At 47.8% G+C, this 16,479-nt stretch overlaps 1 protein-coding gene and 1 pseudogene across 1 annotated transcript in view; one reads left to right on the plus strand and one right to left on the minus strand.

Moving 5' to 3' along the window:
• LOC146193263 (uncharacterized) overlaps positions 1-16,479 on the plus strand; it is a 51,437-nt gene that overhangs the window by 7,007 nt on the left and 27,951 nt on the right. The gene's annotated exons all lie outside the window — the stretch shown is intronic.
• Positions 11,179-12,389, minus strand: LOC146193264 (uncharacterized; annotated as a pseudogene).

The raw sequence follows: 16,479 nt of genomic DNA on the forward strand, positions 1-16,479 counted from the left end.
GCTACTATATTGTCACGCAGTGGTGACGAGGTCGACGATACAAATGAAGGGTCGATGATTGCATTAAAGAAACTCTTTATTTGGGCTGATTTGCGCCCGCATAAGAACTAAGCTACTCGGCGGCGGCGATAGAAACAAACGTGCTCGTCGATCGTCGAACAAAGAAAGCTCGTCACACTAGGCAACGCTCAATTTAAGGGCTGCACAGAACAATCTAGATAACGTCGCAAACAGCTACCAGCACGGGCTGGAACATTGTGGAAAGACACCCAAGTGGCCGGAACCTTCGAGACAGATCTTGGTGCACCTTGCGCTACAACAAAACTGATAAAGGTGTGACACGCGACATTGAGCATTAACAAACAAAGATTACGGAACTGATACGCGGTCCAGAATCAGAGTGATAAGCCTGTATGCCGGCGGCTGTTAAAAAACAACAAATACTATTTTGAAAGTGTCGCGGCATTACCCCCCCCCCCCCCCCTTAAAAAACAACATCGCCTCGATGCTCCAAAACAAAGAAACTTACACATAAACACTGTAAAGTTTAAACACCACAGATTCTTTAACGCGCGTAATATGGCTTCAGTCGCACAACATGTACAATTTCTGGGCGTGCGCGTCGCCCTTGTGATGCTGACGTTCCGTCGGGAATGACTTCATAGTCCAATGGTCCGACGCGGCGAAGGATTTTGTATGGCCCAAAGTATCGACGCAACAACTTTTCACTTAATCCGCGACGGCAAATTGGTGTCCAAACCCACATTTAGTCTCCTGGATTGTACTCTGCGTGGCGTCGTCGTAAATTGTGTCGTCGGCTGTCGGTGCGCTGTTGGTCTTTAATACGCAGCCGTGCGAGTCGTCGGGCTTCCTCTGCACGGTGCAGGTAGGCGGCGACGTCAAGGTAGTCTTCGCTGGTTACGTGCGGCAGCATTGCGTCGAGCGTCGTCGTGGGCTCCCTGCAGTACACAAGCTCAAACGGGGTCGCTCTGGTCGTCTCCTGGACTGCCGTGTTATACGCGAAGATCACGTACGGCAAGATGGCGTCCCAGGTCTTATGTTCAGTGTCGACGTACATAGCGATCATGTCCGCGATCGTTTTGTTCAGCCGCTCCCAAGGCCATTGGTCTGTGGATGGTACGCAGTTGTTCGTCGATTGCTTATGTGATTGTATTCCAGGATGGCTTGCGTCAACTCTGCCGTAAACGCCATTCCCCTGTCCGTGATGAGCACTTCTGGGGCGCCGTGTCGCAAGAGAATTTGTTCGACAAAAAATTTGGCGACTTCTGCCGCGGTACCATTTGGTAGTGGTCTTGCTTCGGCGTAACGGGTAAGGTAGTCAGTGGCCACAATGATCCACTTGTTACCCATAGACGAAGATGGAAAGGGGCCGAGGAGATCCATCCCAATTTGTTGAAAGGGCAGGATTGGGGGCGGAATCGGGTTTAGTAGTCCTGCAAGTCTGATTGGCGGCGTCTTGCGTCGTTGGCACTCACGACACGTCTTCACGTAGTGGGCAACTTCGGCAGGCAGTCGCGGCGAGTAATACTTCTCCTGGATTCGACGCAACGTGCACGCAAATCCGAGGTGGCCTGCTGGGGGCTCATCGTGCAAAGCCTGCAGAATTTCTTGCCGAAGGGTTTTAGGCACTACGAGAAGCTGTGCGGTCTTGTTGGGTGCGAAGTTCTTCACGAAGAGGCCATTGCTTAACGTGAAGGATGATAAATGTCGCCTGAACACACCAGGAGGGGAAGCGGTCTTTCCTTACAAGTAACCAGCTAGCGCTTTCAGCTCAGGGTCTGATCGCTGTTGTTCTAAGAAATTGCTGGCGCTTACCGGTCCCAAAAAGGCGTCGTCGTCATCGTCCTTCGGGGGAGCATCAACGGGAGCGCGGGATAAGCAGTCTGCGTCGGAATGCTTCCGGCCCGACTTATAGACTACAGTCATGTCAAATTCTTGAAGTCGTAGGCTCCATCTGGCAAGGCGGCCGGAAGGATCTTTCAAATTAGCCAGCCAGCAGAGCGCGTGATGATCGCTTACCACATCTGGTGGAAGTGCTGGGTATCGTTCCCAGTACCTCTCGCGCGATCTCCCGGATGAGGATGCGCTGGAGTAGTGGCTTCAGTAGTCTGGCTGAAGTGGTAGTGGTGCATCCGGGTGTACAACGTCTTCTCGATGGCAAACGCTTCCGTTTCAAATTCCGCCACGGTTTTTGGCGGATTTCGGACAAGATTTGCACAAAGCGATTCTTTGGCGTTTCGCATTAAAAATTTTACTCTCTCACCTTCAGTCATGTTAGGGTCGGCGCGGCGAAAGAGGAGCTTCATTTCTTCAACGTACGCCAAGACAGGCTCGTTAGGAAGTTGAAGTCTTGACTGGAGGAGGGCCTGGGCTCTTTCCTTTCGGACGACGCTTGAAAAGGCAGTCAAAAACGCTTCCTTAAAAATGTCCCAATCCTTCATAGCTGCCTCATGATTTTCGAACCAAACTCGGTCATGTCCTTGAAGAACAAATTAGACCTGCCTGAGTTTCGCAGCGTCGTTCCAGCCGTTGAATTCTGCCACATGGTCGAAAAGGTCCATCCAGTCTCCAGCATCTTCATCCGGTCGTCCATGGAAGCAGGGGGGCTCACGGGGTTGGACGAAAACAACCGGTGCTGTAGGCTGGGCCCTTGGCAGCGTCGATGCCTTCCGAGATCGAATGGGGTCAGGCAGCAGACCGTGTTCGGGTTGTAGGCCTTGAAGTCGGCGGCTGGCTCGGTGGCCTGTAGGCTGGCCTTCCAGGGCGACACGAACGCGGCTTGGGCATGGTAGAAGAACAAATGGTAGCGTAACTCCCATAGACGCCTGCGTGTCGACTCTGAGCGAGGCTTTAGTTTCCCAGCGCCCCCTGCGAACTGTGAGGCACAACAAACACGTGACGTTGCTTGTGACGTCACAGGGACGTGATTTTGGCGGGGAATTTGATCGTCTTTTTACTTGTAAACGAAAAACAAGGCCAACGACGACGGAGGCAGAACGATGCTCAGATAAGGCAGAAAAATGGACACCGTAACTGTTCAGCCAACTTGACATGGATTTCTACTGTCAAGTTTTACGTTAACTGAAATGTTACGGCATCTTTAACCACCTTATCATAGCATCGTTCTGCCTCCGTCGTCGTTAGTCTAGTCTTTCGTCGCGCGTCATGTAAACGCATTCTGGGGCTTCGGCAAGCACATGGATAGAATCACATGGCTTGAGGCATTTCACTAAGGGCATAAATGAGTGAAGCTGTGCTGCATAGAAAGCCAGGCTTTATTAATTCACGATTACTTACATGGACGATTCACGACAATGAAATCTTTAAGTGTAGGACAGCGACCACCGCTCATTCGTCACGGTCTTCATGAAATCTTCGTGATAACAAAATGACCTCAGCGTAGGTCTCCTAACGAGACGCGGTGAGATTATAAAAGGGTAAAAAATCTTGCTAACAAAGTACATATCAGTGTCAAAGAACAACAAAAACAAACGAACGGAATAACTAACGCTAGCGCTAGAACGCCAACCTGTAAGAGCTTAGGTAAGCAATTCAAATTGGGATTACTAGTATTCAGAAGTTAATGCGGCTGAGAAGTCAAAATATCTACGATATAGCTTTTCTCCAATAAATCTCGCCCTGTTCATGATTCCATTATTTTACTCGCGCTTCATTTGCCACTGAGAGGAGTCAATGTGAGGTTACGAATTTACAACTTAAGCATTTAACATGTTCATGAGAAAGATCCCATTGACAATAGGAACATCACTGTAATAACAGCTAAAGCACGTTCAGCGAACGTTGGTGCGGTAATACGACGCAGTAAGCAAAACACGCAGCAAAGGGAGCGGAACGGAAGGCTTTGAGCAATGCGACACGCATCTTGGGGGCAATAAAATCTCACCTTCACCGTTCAATTAAAACATGCAGCGATACGCCGCTCATGCAGACGTGTATCCGTAAAACAATTAAGCCACCACCCTTGCGACATGCCTGGGAGGCCGAGCCGAACCGCCGAGCTGTGACGCAGCATTGTCCCATCGTCCGGAAATGCGCACATGCAGCGGCAATCAGTTTCTCATCGAGCACACACAGTCTTTGCCTTGCTGTAAAGCTCTACCACAACCAGCATAATAAAATACTGACTGTTTGTTACAGATAACCCACTCTGTACGCAGCGCGCAACGATGAACGTTGAACCGGGGCCGATGACGCACCCATCACGCGGATGAAAAAAGCCGCCATCTCTGAGCTTTGGGCAACTACGCAGCGGATAATAAGTGGCCGGGAGAGGCCGTTAGAAACCAGTTAAAATATTATTAAAAATGTGACACGTTTTTTCTTACGCAAGAAACAAAAACTGCATTCATTCCTGAGTGAGAATAATATGTTTTCTTTCTAGTTCTTTGGAGTTCTGGCAGATCTTATTTTCTGTGCGCTAGTAATTTGCCTCACAGTTCGCAGGAGCCCTCATCATCGAGTTGATGCCGCTGGCAGTAGGCAGCTGCACGCGTTTTCTTCCAAGTTGCGCGACCAGTTGTACATTGACCTTGGCTTGGGTCTTCGCTTGAAGGATCAAAGGCTGCACCTCCACCAGATGTCACGTAGTGGTGACGAGGTCGACGACACAAATGAAGGGTCGATGATTGCACTAAAGAAACTCTTTATTTGGGCTGACTTGCGCCCGCAAAAGAACTAAGCAACTCGGCGGCGGCGATAAAAACAAACGTGCTCGTCGATCGTCGAACAAAGAAAGCTCGTCACACTCGGCAACGCTCAATTTAAAGGCTGCACAGAACAATCTAGATAACGTCGCAAACAGCTACCAGCACGGGCTGGAACATTGTGGAAGGACACCCGAGTGGCCGGAACCTTCGAGACAGATCTCGGTGCATCTTGCGTTACAACAAAACTGATAAAGGTGTGACTCGCGACATGGAGCATTAACAAACAAAGATTACGGAACTGATACGCGGTCCAGAAGCAGAGTGATAAGCGTGTATGCCGGCGGCTGTTAAAAAACAACAAATCTATTTTGAAGGTTTCGCGGCAATATACATTGGAACCCGACCTCGGCGGCTGCGTTTCGATGGAGGCGAAACGAAGAGGCGTCCGTGTGCTGTGCGATGTCAGCGCACGTTAAACAGCCCCCCCAGGTGGTCGAAATTACTCCGAAGCCTTCCACTACGGCTCCTCCCTCTCATCGACTGCCTTACGTGCTACTATATACATTCGAACCCGACCTCGACGGCTGCGTTTCGATGGAGGCGAAACGAAGAAGCGTCAGTGTGCTGTGCGATGTCAGCGCACGTTAAAGAGCCCTCCTCCCCAGGTGGTCGAAATAACTCCGAAGCCCTCCACTACGGTTCCTCCCTCTCTTTCCACTTTCACTCCCAGCTTCCTACTTTCCCTTACGGCACGTTGCGGTACCCACAGAAAAGAAACGAAGCGGTGTCCGTGTGCTGTGCGATGTCAGCGCACGTTAAAGATCCCCAGGCGGTCGAAATTACTCCGTAGCCCTCCACTACGGCTCCTCTTTCTCTCTTTTCCACTTTCACTCCCACCTTCCTCCCTTCCCTTACGGCGCGGTTGCGGTGTCCACAGAAACCAAGTGAGACAGTTACCGCGTCTTTCCCTTCCTATAAGTAAATCAGTTAAAAAAAATCCACAGAAAACAAGTGAGACAGTTACCGCGCCTTTCCCTTCCTATAAATCAATCAGTTTTTTAGGTGCTATTATATACAAATATATTGTACTGTTTGCCGCCTCCGGTTAGAGTTAAAATAAATATTTTGGCATAATTTTACTGGAAGCACGAGTCATAGATCAGCGCACATATTGTCCATACTATTGCATAGTTGCTCAAGGCAGTCACAGTGGTTTCTTTTTTGTCTTATGAAGCGTAGCTAGGGCTAGCTGTGCGTGACAGTCACATGTCTGCATGATTTATCATAAGGAATAATGTAGTTTTTGGGACCTTCTCTTGAGTCTATATGATCTATGTGGTAGCCGGATTTCTGTGAGAGATAATTGCTATCACACACTCAAGGTCATATAGATCGTGCAGATCACAATTATTTATTCTCGTGCAGTTGATGGTATCATTGGTATGATGCAATAGCCTCGTACAAACTTGATTTGTGGGAGATTGTAAAAACATCATACACCCTTTTTCATTAGGGCAGCTTTACAAGTTTCTTACGCTGCGTTCGCCGGGGTCGCTGTAACCTATCGCAATTGCTGCCACACGTTTGGGGTAAGTGACATCGACCTCATGGGCCCTTTCCCCAAGATATTCCGATAGGAATTGACAAATATTCGTGTGTGCTGAGCACCTAACTCCATCTTCTGAGACAGCTCCAGTACAATCAGCCATTTCTCCTAACTTGTTCTAATCTTTTGCATGTTTTCTTGTTGTGTGACATATCTACTCCTCTAGTTCTGATGAGTGATCATGGACGACAGTTTACTACAAATTTTGTTGAGAATTTCTTTGTACCTCTACCAGCAGTTTCCGCTTGCGGTAACCGCATAAAACCTGGATGGGAGCACAGTATTAGAAGACAACACAAAGAGCGCTGGCTTTCAACAACGTTTATTTTGAAAAAGCAGACAACTCCTTATATACCTTTACGCCACGCATATCACGTACAAGCGACTGTCACGTATCAGAACAGTCATAATCGAAGTGCACGTGCTGAAAAAACGTCTCGCACACAGCGTGGTACACTCATTTCTGAAGACTATCGGAAATGATTGCAGATTTAACAACTCAATTTCCTTTTGTGTTAAGAGTAGGGACAGTTTGATTACACATTGGTCCCGCTGTTGGGTATTCTCAGCGGCTTCAATTATTTCACGAGGGCTGGCGCAGTTGTAAGACACCCGACTCCTGTGCCGGAGTACCCGAGTTCGAACCCCACCTCGGCGGCTGTGTTTCGATGGAGGCGAAACGAAGTGGCGTCCATGTGCTGTGCGATGTCAGCGAAAGTTAAAGATCCTCAGGTGGTCGATATTACTCCGTAGCCCTCCACTACAGCTCCCCTTTCTCTCTTTCCACTTTCACTCCCACCTTCCTCCCTTACCTTACGGCGCGGTTCAGGTGTTCACAGAGCAAGTGTGATAGATAATCCGCCTTTTCATTCCTCTGAATCAACCAACGAACCAGCTGCTCATAATGTTTTGCTAGCGTTTTACAATGTGTGAATTGCACGGAGCAAGGTTCGATGCGGAGTATCTGACATCAATCCCCAAATGCCTGCTAGCTTGTTCGACGCACTTTTTGTGTTCTTTCAGCTTGTCATTTTGGCATCTGCCAGTCTGTTCTACGTATTCCTTCCTGCACTTCAAGGGTATGGAATAAACAACGCCTTCCGCGCACTCCTCAAATCGACTGTAGTGGTTTTTAACGCGGTGGCGTTAAAGAGCTCGTGTCGCAGAAAAGCCGGTGTCGTCGGCGGCCTTGGCCGTGAGCGATAAATCCCGGCATGCACTTCATAAATAAAAAGCAACTTCTAAGATGAGCTGGGTGGAAATCGAACCAGGGTCTCCGGAGTGTGAGACGGGGATGCTACCACTCAGCCACCAGTTTTTTTTTTCTTTATTGCCGACTTGGACATTCAAAACAAGACGATGAACAATAAAACGTGCCAGCACACTTTCGCGTGACACGGCGGGTTGAAACTTTTTCAGTTTTACCAAACTGTCAAGCACCTGAATCCATTGTGGCTGCTCGGGCAGTGTCATATGCACTTCCCTGAACCGCACAACACTGTGTGTGAAATGTTCTCGTACAGGATTGACTTGTATATCTGCATTGTTAAACTGCATTCTGGTTTTCCACAAGCTGTGGAGGCCCAGGAGCATTATTGTATCAAAGGGAAACTTTTCTGTATTAGGAAAAGGTAAAAATCGTATGCCATATGCATCTAGAGGTAGCTCTTTTTTTAAAGTTCTCTGAAGCGCATCCCAGAAAAAATGGCATCCCAACGGTCCAAAAACACGTGTTCTATCGTCTCTGGTCTGTTACACAAGAAACAGTTGACCAAGGGACGAACAGGCCTTTAGCGTGCATCCATGTTTTGACTGATAATGTGCTAGTGTGGAGTTTAAAGAAAATGATTTGACTGGTGGTGATATTGGCATCTTCTTAACTCTCTTGAGTACATCATCTCCTGGGCCTGGACAGTGCGACAAACGGTATATCGGTACAGGAAGCATTGTGTCCACTAGGTCCGCATACAATTTTTTCCGCTTAACATTGTACAAATACTCCACAGAAAATCGCACATGCAGCAATCTGTACGCGAGCACCACTTCTCGTAAGTACCCTCTTACTGTACCACCTACGTCGAGACACGAACGGACAAGAAATTAGGAAGGAGTCGACCAAGCTGAACTTCGATTACTGTTCTGAGGAAGACATCATTTCGGTCACGAAGGTACATGAATAGCGAGGCAACTTGTCGCAAAAATAAATGCGCCAGACCAAGCCTTCCTTCTTGTATGGAAAGAAACAAATTTGTTCGGCTCGTCCTTTCCCAGGTCGACGCCCAAATGAAAACGGCAAAAACACGGTGAAGTTTTTGTATGTTTGTCCTCGAAGCACTGAGCACATTCATCACGTACCACACTTTAACAGTAAGGAACAGATTACATATAGAGTCACGCGAGAACATGGGCAACTGCCTTCCTTGCCACGCATCACTTTTTTCCTTGGCCCTCGATGCTTGGTCATGCCAGTACGGATCTGGGTCCCGGTAAGAATCAAGGGGCACTCCTAGATACAATGCTGAAGTGGTTGACCAGCGCATCCGAGAATAGTGTTCGGGTGTGACCTCGTAGCTACCATGCCAGAAACCGCAGCTTTTTCCCAGTGTATCTGGGCACCTTTGCAGCTGCAAAATTTCTGTACTACATTCGTCACCTCACAAATACTTTCCCTATTTGCACAAAAGACAGCGATGTCGTCGGCATAAGCCAGGATTTTCACATGCACGGATTGTAGCGTGAATCCCGTTATGCATTCATTATTCCGGATGGCCAAGCAAAGCGGTTCAAGGTAGGCTACGAATAACAATGGCGACAGTGGACAACCCTGCCTCACAGAAGATCTCACTTGGAGGCTTTCAGTGAGTTCTCCATTCACAACAATCCGTGTGGTACAGTTTTTGTATGCCATTCTAACGCCCTCTAATATTATTCGGCCGACATTTGCATGATCTAATACGGCAAACAGAACATCGTGAGAAACACGGTCAAAGGCTTTTGCAAAGTCTAGTTGTATCATCGCCACTCGGTCTTCAAATAAGTCACAGCATTCTAGTATGGATCGTGGCACGTGTATGTTAGTAGCGATACTTCGCCCTTTTATGCCGCATGTTAGGCGCGTGCCTACGAGCGTTGTTATAGCAACCTGCAATCTTTTCGCTAGCACCTTCATGAAAATTTTGCAGTCGACGTTGGTGAGGCTTATCGGGCGATGAGACCCCACCAACAGACGCTTATCAGGGTCATCGGTTTTAGGAATTAGCACTATGTGGGATGTTGTGAAAGACAGCGGAACACGTTTTTTCTCATAGATTTCGTCAACAACCTTCAGCAGAGCCTGGCTACTGCCGGTTTGAACACTTTGTAGAAAGCTGCACCCACTCCGTCAGGGCCACGGGCTTTACCTGCAGGCAGGGCATCTATTGCATCCTCAATTTCTTCCACGGAAATCGGCTGCTCAAGCCGTGTTTTAACTTCTTCCTCAAATTTCAGCATAAGTGGAAGGAATTCACTATAGAAGCCCCGTTCAGTTTTTCGCGACTGACAAAGCGTATCTGCGAAATGATCCCTGATTGCGTTCGTATTTACACTACTGTCCGCCGAAATACCTGTGCTAGTTCTTATTTCTCGTATTTCCTTTCGGCACGAGCATCGTTTCTCGTCTGATAACGCAGGCTTTGTTGGTGTTTCCCCCGCCCACAGCTGTTCCGTCCGCGCCCGAATAACTGGCGCACTATTCTTATCTGTGTCCATTTTTTCAAGCTGGGCTTTGACACCCCTAATCTCATTAAAGCATGCGTCTGGTTGGGCGTTTTCTGTACACGTCAGAAATTCGAGCTGTTTACGAAGCTCTGCTTCTTTTTGCTTCTCTACGTATCTTAATTTCGTGCTTCTTTCTATCGCTCTCATTTTCACCCCCTGCTTAGAATCCTCCCATTTTACAGGGAAGCTCAACGGTTTCGCTGTAAGTAATATATTTAATTCTTGATCTGTTTCGTTAAAAAAGCTTTTGTCCTCCAACAACTTATTAAGTTTCCAAAATGCCAATTAAACCGATTCTTGCTTTGTTTTCTTCCAAAGGTTGCAATCACTAAGGCATGATCACTGAAAGCCACAGGTCTAACTTCGTACAAGGTGCAAAGTGGTACAAGTTCAGCTGCGACATACAATCTGTCTAATCGAGCATGGCTGCTGCCCTGAAAATGGGTATAATGAGTATAGGTTCCATTAGTAAATAAGCTAATATCTTCTAAATCATGGCCATGGACGATTTCATTCAAAACATCAGCACTTTTATCACGTACAATTGACTTTTTGGCGCGATATGAAGCTTGGCAAATGCAATTGAAATCGCCCAGTAGGATTATCACTTTTTCACTGTTTAAATATGACTCCAATCCTTCAAAAAATAATTTTCGCTCAGTCTCTGCATTTTGTGCATACACACAAATAACTCGGAAATCAAGGCCGCAGTGCAAAAAATTGACGACAAGGAGACGGCCGCTTTGACACGAGAAAATCGACTGTACCATAATACCAAGATTATTGCGAAGAAAAAGTACACAACCACCAGAGGTACCTACAGAATGGCAGACACATGCATCAAAATGCGTACGGAAAGCGGACATCATTCGGCCTGCAGCAACTTGACTCCCAATTTTCCATTCTTGCACGGCGACTACATGTAGGTCGTTATCTAGAAGAAGGCGACTGAGCTAACACTGTCGCCTTCTTCCTCCAAGGCCTCTCACGGTAATAGATGCTACACGCAGTGCTTAACTTACTGTGATCGCCATATCGAAAAGAAAAAAACGCCTTATAAAATGGTGTCTGCCCTCGCGCCACACCCCAATACCTTTAGCCCAAAATGACACTTTGCGCAACAAACTATGGAGGCGGTTTCCCCGCCTGCCTTGAATCGACCGAAAAGTTCGGCCGCTGCTTCAGGGTAGACCGCCGCGAACCTGGAGTTTTGGGTGGCGGTCTGTCTCCCCCGCTGTGGTCCTGTTGAAGCGTCCCGCTGTCAACGGCGTCGTGGGGGCGTTTTGCGGTCACCAAGGTAGCCGCACCGGGAAGAATGTCCAAGCCCTCAGGATCTGGAGGAATGCAAGGAGCTTCAGTGTCGACTGAAGATTTCGCCTCGCCCTCCGACTTGGGCCCGACGTCGTGGTGAGGCGCTGGTTCACGTGTGGTGACATCCGTCTCAACCACGGTTTTCTCTTGAGGCGGCACCCCCAAGGCAGTCTCCCTCTCACCCGCAGCGTTCTCAGTCGAAGCGAAATATGTCTCTTCCATATCCGCCTCGTCCATGAACAAGGCGGATGCGTCCTGAGCGTTCACGGGTCCTGTCACGTTTGCGTAGGTCCGCCCGCACTGGCCCTCCTCGTGACCCAACCGTCGACAGGCACCACACCTTGGTATACGGCACTCTCGGCGAATATGGCCGGTGCCGCGGCAGCGTAGGCAGAGCGGAGCTCTCCCTGGCACTACCACAAGGGCCAGCTCGCCGGCGACGCTCACCTGGGGGAGATGTCGTCGAGCTTTACACCCGGCTTCAGATTCGGGGTCACATGCCGTGTGGTAGGCCCTTTGTCCACCATGCCCTGTACGCGCCAACGCTCGCGGGCGACGTCGGTGACCTTGCCGTATTGCGCAAAGGCGAACTTCACGTCTTCATCCGGTACACTGTGCAAAAGCCAGTGTACGTTCATGCGTACATCCTGGTTAGCTGGGTTGATAACAAGACACCGACACTTTTTCACTACCAGCTCACCAGAACTGACAATTTTCTTCACGGCGTCTTCATCCTTGAAGGTAACCGCCCACACATGGCTCATCCTCTAGGTTCTGATGGCGATAATTCCGGTAGGAGCGATAATTGCGCGAGCGCATCGCGGAAATCTTCCACCCGGTAAGCGTGGGCCCTGATATTACAGTGCAAAAAAACTGCGTTCACAAAAAAACGCCCTGTAGGCAAACTCGGTAAAACTACCTGGTAATCACACCATGCTGAAGAAACAGCGGCAAAAGACCTGTTACCGCGGCCCTGCTGGGCCGCTGAAGCCGCTCCGACGGAGCTCATTTCACACACGTCCGCTCGCTAGCGAAGCCGGAAGTGCACTCACTCAGCCACGAGTTCCATGCTTGAAAGCGGTACAAAATCGCTTCAAGTGAATGCGGTGTTGCCTTAGAAACGTGCCGTAGAACGTTATACTGCGGTGTATATCGGTGATTAAGAGCATGTTTACAGAAGTCGCAGTTACACGAGTAGCGAAGTACGTTTCCGCTACATTTCTTCTGCGCTGTGCGCACATGCAGAGCCATCTTGCGGCAAACACAGAAGAACCCCTCCTCGCAATGTGCGGCGCCGCCCCGACACGTGGTGCGCCACCCGCCCCTGACGTTTCGCCGTGCACCCTCACGGGTTGAAGAATCAAGCGTTCTTCCTTTCTTTAGAACACTATCTTCGCTCACCCGCTTCTCCCCTTCGGGCCGCGTGGGTACTGGTGCGAGGATGCCTCAATACCCTTGCGTTTAATAAGTTTTCTCGCTCTCTCCCCTTCCAACATACAGCGTGCGTCACTTGAACAGTGGTGTTTAAGCGACGCGGCTCTTCTTTGCGCTCACAGCGGGATTGCTAGGTGCAGCGTCTGATTCCAGATGCCTCTGACGTGATCGCTGCGCCGTAGCGCTTCTGCTGGGAAAGCGTCCCCTGCGATGTGTGCCGAGCTGCTTCAGAGGCATCATGCTTCTGCGTGGTGCTCCCAAGCGAGATAGAGGACGATCCCATCAAGGCGTCAGCCCCATGATCGCGTCCGCCTTCATGGCGCGTCGCTGCCCGGCTTTCTCCCTCCGAGACACCGAGTTCTTTATTGGGCGGTGCGAACGAGGTGCAATAACGCTATCGCGTTCCACTCTTGAAGGCGAAGCTTAAGCGTCCTCCAAATTTTTTGCGCACCCCTTCTGCATTTGCGACCCATCTGCGCTTACACGTTGGCAGAGGCTTTTCAGTTTTTCACGAGCAGTAAGCAAAACATCAACGCCGGCTCTGCGCCCGGTCTTTTTAAGCGATTGGGAAATGTTGTGCACATATGGTATGGCCGCAATCCTGCGCTTGTATGTTGTCTACCTAATCTCATGACCTAGTTGGGCATCGACATGGCTTGAGTCTTACCTTCTTATTAAAACGTTCCGCAACAAAAACAAGCAAATTGTCATGGGTAGCAAGCTCCCATAAGGCGGTCACCCTAGCGACGTAAACTGGCCTCCGTGGTGTATATACATTACTTCCCGCCTTACGGGAGCTGGGTTTGATTAAGCTGACTCGAGGGTGTTGGTGCCCAACTAGGTCATGAGAATACGGAGACAACATACAAGTGCAGGATTGTAGCAATAATATATGTACATAGCATTTCCATTCGCTTAAAAAAGATCGGGCGCAGAGCAGGCGTTAATGTCGTACTTACTGCTCCTAAAAAAAAAAAGAAAAAAAGCTTCCGCCGACGTGTAAACGCAGATGGGTCGCAAATGCAGAGGGGGGCGTAAAAAGCAACTATAGTCGATTTGTGGAGTGCACGGAAGGCATTGTTTATTCCATACCGTTGAAGTGTGGGAAGGAATAGGTAGGACAGACGGGCAGATGCACAGATAACAGGCTGAAAGAACACAAAAATAACGTTGAACAAGCAAGCAAGCATTTGGGGATCGATGTCAGAGACTGCGTGTAGAAAACGTGCTCCGTGCAATTCACACAATGTAAAATGTTAGCGAAACGTAACGAGCCCCAGGTTCGTGAAATATTTGAAGCTGCTGAGATAGCGAACCTGCGGGAACAATGTGTAAGCAAACCATTCCTACTGTTAACACAAAATGAAATTGAGCTGTTAAACCTGCAATCATTTCCGCCAGCCTTCAGAAGTGAGTGTACTACGCTGTGTGCAAGAGACGTTTATGCGGCACGTGTATTTCGGTTATGACTGTCCTGAGATGTGTATGTCACTTTTATGTGGTATGTGTGGCGTAAGGGTAAAAGAAGTCTGCTTTTTCAAAATAAACGTTGTTTAAAGTTAGCGCTCGTCGCGTTGTCTTCTAATTTTGTTCTCCCGTCCATTTTTTGCGATATTACCCCAAGATGCTTAACCAAGAAGCCAAAGCTGCTATTCTGGCTGCGATTTCTCCTAATAAACCTTCTAGCTTCCACAAACTAATGGGCTCTTTAAACATACCAATCGTAGTGTGAACACTTTGCTGGCTGTGTATGTAGATCTTAACATTATAGAATTTAATGATAGTGTTAGGATAGTGCTCCTGAATTAAACCAGGCTGTCAGTACCTCGGCGCCATGCACCACTCGCATCCATACATTATGTATAAAACCCAACACAGTTTCTTAGACTACGCTATTAATACACTTGGCACTGAACCTTCCTTTAGAGGTGGAGAGAAAGCTGAGAAAATTGCGGCAAAAAGTGTTCCGAAAATTGCACTAGGTCCGAAAGCAAGTACAGCTTGTGCTTACGTGTCGATTCATAAAGCAAATGCGCGCTACAGTTTTGTCTACCAGCAATCGCTGCACAACTGCATTGCCTAGATGTTTGCAAAAAGCATGAAAAGAAACTAAAGCAAACAACACCCAAAAGCAACAGCACAAAAATATTTAATAACAACTGCTCACCTCTCAACATGTGTATATAAAAAAGTTGGGTGTAAGTTCAACTTTCTGGAATTTATTTCCACCGGCATAGTCGGTAAAATGCCGCTTCACTGTCTTCAACAACACAGACGTTTTGTAACCCATAAATAGTTTTCAAGACCTACAATACACTGAGATGGAGGAGATGAAAAGTTCACTGTAATAAAGAAAAAAAATTATCGATCACAAATAAAAATCTGCCAGCGAAGGCAAGTGAGATGTGTTGCAATTTACACTCCGTTTCGTATGCATACAATACAGCGACAGAACACCCGGGGCTGCAGCAATTCTGCCTCCTTTAAGCTCACGTGCCTCGCAGTTGTTTCGGTGCCATTATTTTGCACTCAGCGGCAAGCCTTCTCTATCCGCTACTCTATCGCGCTGAGGCCCTAGCCGCCCTGCCCGCCTACTCCTTCTGGATTCAAAGGCGCGAGCTAAGAAATTTTATATTAACCGATGCCCGAGTGTCTTGTATATGCACCTGTTGATTTTAGTGTTCGCTTTCACGGTGCTGCACAAGCGGGGTATATGCCAAGAGCTGCTGTTCCAGTATAGCGGCTCTTGTGTTATCTTAGACCGCTTTAGCGACATGCGTAGGCAACCTAACTGACTGCTAGAGGTGCATGCCGCTCGGGTCAAAATATTTCATCCTCGACAGTCTGTTTAACTCGGTCCGGGTACATTGCGAAAGGGAAGGTATTGCGTGGTAGTGGTCGTCTTGGAAGGCACGATTAAGACGGCGAAGATTCAAAGAAGCAGACACTGGTGGGCCTTCAGAACACAACGATGGCTATCAGTTCCACAGACTAAATAAAGGCTTCGCTACATACTCATTAGTTAAAAACGTACTATGTAGTACTAAGTGTACTATACTGAGTTCTTTACATTTATCTATCGATAACCGAGGTGAGCGTTTTGCGATTTATATATCGTAATCGGGCACGCAGATTACATAGTAAATAAAGCTGAGATATCGTCGACTTTAAAAACATACTTTGCGAAAGCCACCCAGAAAAAAATGATGATCCGTCCCAGCCTTTATATATTGCTGTTAATTCAAAGGCACATGCTACATTTTTCAAAATAGTTTTGCCAGGAGAATCCAAAATAAATGTTAAAATATTTAGGCACTCCAGGTTAATTTAAACATGCCGAGTTGTCCGTTACTTAAGATGTGGAATTTTCTGAAGCCATTCGTAAAAATGTAGTCATGATGATCACACTTTGTTTTACAACTTATATAACACAGCAGTTTATAGTAACTATTTCGAATATTACCACTAATTACAAAATAGAGAAAGGAGTTGCAATGAAGAAATTTGGGATTACCAACGAATTAAGTAAAGTTCTGATGGAAGAAAGCAGATATAAAACGCAGTTTTAAACGGAACTTTGATTCGAAGCGAAATGATTATGACATCATTTTGTTTATATTCAAGAATATCGGGGCCAAAGCTTGCGATTCAAAAAGAGAAACTGTACGGATATCAAGTTGA

The sequence above is a fragment of the Amblyomma maculatum genome, chromosome 4, assembly GCF_055883805.1.
Source record: "Amblyomma maculatum isolate TAMU_Amacu chromosome 4, ASM5588380v1, whole genome shotgun sequence".
In the NCBI taxonomy this organism is placed as follows: domain Eukaryota; kingdom Metazoa; phylum Arthropoda; class Arachnida; order Ixodida; family Ixodidae; genus Amblyomma; species Amblyomma maculatum.